General features: G+C 30.2%; 1 long non-coding RNA gene across 1 annotated transcript; it reads right to left on the minus strand.

The window, feature by feature from the left end:
* Positions 1–236: 236 nt before the first annotated feature.
* On the minus strand, positions 237–4,926 carry LOC143054532 (uncharacterized). The gene is made up of 5 exons (XR_012971719.1): positions 4,431–4,926; positions 3,610–3,710; positions 3,204–3,253; positions 1,911–2,051; positions 237–1,149 (listed from the first exon to the last, which is right to left on the minus strand). It is a non-coding gene; the product is annotated as an uncharacterized LOC143054532 (long non-coding RNA).
* Positions 4,927–5,450: the final 524 nt, after the last annotated feature.

A 5,450-nucleotide genomic window follows, 5' to 3' on the forward strand; every position in this document is an offset into this window, starting at 1 on the left:
TAGTACACAGATGCCCCACTCACAGTATCATTTTACATGTTCAGTGGACCGTGAAATTGGGGTCAATACTTTAATATGGCATTAAAATTAGAAAGATCATACCATACTGAACAATCGGGAACATGTGTATTAAGTTTCAAGTTGATTGGACTTCAACTTCATCAAAAACTAACTTGACCAAAAACTCTAACCTGAGCTTCACACTATCTTTTTCTGGGCCATGAAATTGGGGAAAATACTTTAATTTGGCATTAAAATTAGAACGATCATATCATAGGGAATGTGTGTACTAAGTTTCAAGTTAACTGGACTTCAACTTCATCAAACACTAACTTGACAAGACAAACGTATGAACGGACGTACGAACCGAGGCACAGACCAAAAAACATGATGGCATAAAAAGTCGTCTTACAAATATAAGAGACACTACACATGGCAATAAAGGTGAATTGATCAGAAATGTTAACTGTAACTTTGAGGAATAACATAGTGACACAGACAAAATAAAGTTTTTTATTCATAAATAATGCAGTCAATACATGTATTTACAAACTGAAAGACACTAATATCTAGTTTGTATTGGCCAAGAAAGTGGTTATCATGAAAAGAATTAAAACTAAAAACATTTTAACTGTTATTTGATTCCAAAAGTACTTTATATATCTGTTCTGTCTTTTTTCTCTGCTGCTACATAATCTTCAGAACAACTAAGTCTTTTTCTCTATCTGACAAAGGCAGGACAAAAATGAAGCAATTTGTTGGTCTGATCAGAATGCTCCTTTTTGTGCATGTTGTATAAAGATCTCATCTCATCAGCAGCCATTTAAGGATCTACCTTGTTACCACTCGCCTTTCAATATTAGATTTTTCAGTCATGTACAATATCTTGCTTAGTTTATCTGAATTAAGTGCCAATGAATTATTTGTTGATTCTAAAGATATAGACTTTTTAGGCTGATCGGAATTTATCTTATCTGCATACAATCTTTTTACTGTTACTTATATTTTCATTTTTACATCATTCAACAAAGAATAGACTAGTCTATGTTGTATGATGACATGCTCTTCACTGCTGCTTTTGTTGAGAATCATCTTATGTGCAGCTGTCTTCCTTAGTACATGTAGTACAGTTTTCTTGATTTCCATTCTCTGAAATGAAAAAAATATTTAAACATTAAAGCTATCACATAAAAACTCACCATTTTTTTGTGTACATTGAAAAAAATCAATTTGATGAGGCCTCTTGTAACACCTTAAAACTAAAAGTGTAAATATTTCATAAAAATGTACAAAAAATTACCAAATTAATGAAATTTTTTAAAAATTAACTATAAAGGGCAATAACATTTTAAGGGGTCAACTGACCACTTTGGTCATCTTGACCTAGTTGTAGATCTTACTTTGCTGAACATTATTGCTGTTTACAGTTTATCTCTATCTATAATAATATTCAAGATAATAACCAAAAACAGCAAAATTTCCTTAAAATTACAATTCAGGGGCAGCAACCCAACAAAGGGTTCTTTTTGATCCATCTGAAAATTTCAGGGCAGATAAAGGTTGATCTGATAAACAATTTAACCCCGTCAGATTTGCTTTAAATGCTTTGGTTTGTGAGTTATAAGCCAAAAACTGCATTTTACCCCTATGTTCTATTTTTAGCCATAGTGGCCATCTTGGTTGGTTGACCAGGTCATCGGACACATTTTTTAAGCTAGATATCCCAATGACGATTGTGGTCAAGTTTGGATTAATTTGGCCCAGTAGTTTCAGAGGAGAAGATTTTTGTAAAAGTTAACGACGCTGGACGCAAACTTCGCAAAGTGATGGGAAAAGCTCACTTGGCCCTTTGGGCCAGGTGAGCTAAATATGTACTTGGAATACAAATTACCAAAAAAATATTTTCATACCTAAAAACCTGAGCAATCAGTCCAAGTCTTCCAGCTTTGTGGAATTACAAATAGAAGAATCTGAACTTTGACTCAAATCAGCTTGCTCACTTTTACTTGTGTCATCTAGGATAAACAATGGACACCTTTAACTGGTATTGTCTGAAATAAATTCAAAATATAAGGAGAGAATAACAATAAAAATAAAAAAAATTACTACAAATATTAGTTTTAATGTGTGTAATAACAATGAATAATTGTATTAATCAAGCTATAATATATCTTTTTCAATTTTCATGTTACTGATATTTATTCCTAGGTTTCATGTTTAGGACATTTATTCTTTGAATCATGTTAAGGATATCTATTTCCAGTTTTAATGTGAAGAATATTTATTTCAATATTTCTTGCTAAAGAATTTTATTGCAATCTTTCATGGAAAGCATATTTTTTTCTATGATTTATATTCAAGATATTTATTCCTATGTTTGATGTCAGGGATATTTATTTTCATGTTTCATGCTAGGAATATTTATTCCCATATTTTATGTTAAGAATATTTATTCCTTTGTCTCATATAAAGCTTAAGGATAATTATTTCCTTGCTTTATGTAAAGGATTTATATTCCTATGTTTCATGTTAAGGATATATATTCCCAAGTTTTATGTTAATAATAATAAGTCCCAAATTTCATGTTAAGGATATATATTCCTATAACTTAAGTTTAGGCCTGTACAATATTAGAATATTTATTCACAATTTTTATTATAAATGACAAAGCTTGTTTGAGTCAGTATTTCTAAGCCTGCTTAATTGACATCAATTCTGGTATCAGATCTTAGAGAGGTCAGATTTATTTCAGTGAAGCAGTGCTAGAATTTTGGGGGTTACCCCTTGTTTCTTTAATTGGGAAGTACTGGAACTATTATTTCATAGTGTACTAGATCTACTACTGAATCTTAATTACAGCTCTTTTATGAAAGCATGCAAAGCAAACATTTGATCAACTTGCTATGTTTGTTTGTACTTATGTGTGTACAATTTTGTATGTTTGCAATTATGTTTGTTTGTAAACAACAGGTATGTAGTCTGTTTCAGTCTGTTTACTATATACTGGAATTTGATTGGACAATAAACATTAACTTCATTTCATGTTAATTTCTATTGTCCAATGAAGTCGCAGTATATATAAAACAGACTGATCTCTGCCTATATATTGTTTGCAAACATCCAAGCAAATATAGTAAGCAAGTCTATGAAAGTTTTGTTTGCATGCTTTTATAGAATAGCTGTAACAGTGTTCTGCTATTTACCTTTCTTACTCTTTTGATTGGACCTGAATCATCTAAAGCTGTGACTTGATCTATTTCAAAATAGAAAAAAAGAAAATGCATATTTGGACAGTGAAGATCATAATTATTAAAAAGTCTGTATTTCTTATTTAAATGCTAAAAAAAAAAACTAATACTAGTATATATGTGCCTAAAATAAGCATGCACAAGCCACATTTATATCAGAACTTTTTTCTAACTTTAAATATTTAAAAGACAACATGCATGTACATGTATGCAACTAACGAGATACACTGTTGTTCAGTTGCATAGATTTCAACAAAATTAATTCATTTGTATGTCTTATTTAGATTTTTTTTTAAAGGAAAAAAACATACATGCATTAAATGTAAAATCATTACTCTATATCACTGTATTTAATACAAACCTTATTTACATTCATATTTTTAATGTTACACTGCTTTGCTTTGGCAATCTAGTAACATTTGTCTACCATGTCTAGACTACAGTCTCTGCAAATACATGTACCTGGAATTATAAAAGTATCATTTTGAAAACTGTTTTACATAAACATTTTTATGGTCATATATGTTTTATAATTATTGTTTAATTATGATTTATTCCAAAAGTATATACTTAATTTAGCATGTCACTAAAATGTATGTGGTTAATTACAACTTGACCAGGTCAGCACAGCATCTTAAATCAAATGTCAAAAATGAAGCATAACCTATTTGTGTCATTTTGGTCTCTTGTGGACAGTTGTCTCATTGGCAATAATCCACATCTTCTTTTTTTATACAAACATGTACATGTATAAATGTGCTTCATACATGTATGTAGACATTTTTTTACATTTGCATTCTTAAAGAAAATGACTTAAACCCCACTCATAAAGATCCTTATAGAATTTTAAACTTGTGGCTGTTAGATATTAGATAAAATGTTCTTCCCTGGCAAGGAACTGTATACAAAGCAAACATACACTTTAAATAAAATAATTTTGGTCATGGAAATAGATTGAAAGTCACTAAAAAAGTTGGTCATCATTTCCACCTGGAAAACAAGCTTTTTGCAACTTTCCTAGATCATGAGCAAGGCCTATATAATTTGAAGAAAGAAATCCATCTATCTATCTTCATGTTTCCATAACATGCAAAGAAATGGGACAGCCCCTTTATGCCTATTAAAGGAACACATGTCTTTGCAAAAAATAGAAATTTATAATTCAGTTAAAAATATGCTTACCTGTTTCAAATTGAAGGAATAATCCATGAAGTGTATTTATAGTTGGTGCTTTATAGTTTCCACATTAGACAATGACAGTCATTTTTTTAGCAGCAGACTGTTCATGTCACAGGTGTTGATCAAAACGGAACTTCACATAAGTTTCCCCCTTTTTTCTTTTTTCATTGTGTCCAAGTACATTGAACAATCGGCTTGAACATATTTGTAAATTTCATGAAGGTGGCGGGAGCAAATCACATTCTGTACAAACAGCATCTTGTTCATCATGGTCTTCATCACGATTTTCACATGTTCTCTCAAGTTTGTTATGACTTTTATGTCCTCTGAACAAACATTGTCATAGTAAATGCTTATCATTGTTATAAAACTGACCAGCTATTATGAGGAATGTATACAGATATATTTATATTAGATTTAAAGTGTAAAATATGTTGATTTAAACAAGCAAAACATGTTGCAGACGTCTGTCTCCATTTTGTGTAGGTAAACAAATGACTTTTTCTATTTTTAAACTTTGGTGAGTTCTAAAAAGGGAAATAACTCTTGTAGATTTCAGGCAATTTTTGGCATTTTTATCTTATTTTTACCAAAAAAATCTAATGAGCCCCAAAAATGTTTTTGCAGAAATGAGAAATATAAATCTTTTGGAATAAAAGCTATTTTTTAGTTTATTCAGGAATGGATGTGTTTTTTCATAAATTAGTAGGAAAATTGGTTCATAATTGCATTAGAAATTGCCAAAATTCATACTAATAACCTAGATTAAAAATGTCAATTTGAGTTTAATATCAGAAAAAGTGAAAAAATGTCCCTGAACAAGTATTTAAAAGAAACTGATATGATATAAACTGCACCAAACATATTATGCTGTATATAAGTCACTGTAAGTCGAGAAAAGCAAAAATCAGCTATTTTCAACATTTCAAAGCCTGTTGCCATGGTAACCATACATAATTCAGGGTGGCATGTACAGACTTTTTTTCATATTTTATATAAATGTTTGTTGTCAGAAAGTTTCAA

Source organism: Mytilus galloprovincialis, chromosome 12, assembly GCF_965363235.1.
Source record: "Mytilus galloprovincialis chromosome 12, xbMytGall1.hap1.1, whole genome shotgun sequence".
Classification (NCBI taxonomy): domain Eukaryota; kingdom Metazoa; phylum Mollusca; class Bivalvia; order Mytilida; family Mytilidae; genus Mytilus; species Mytilus galloprovincialis.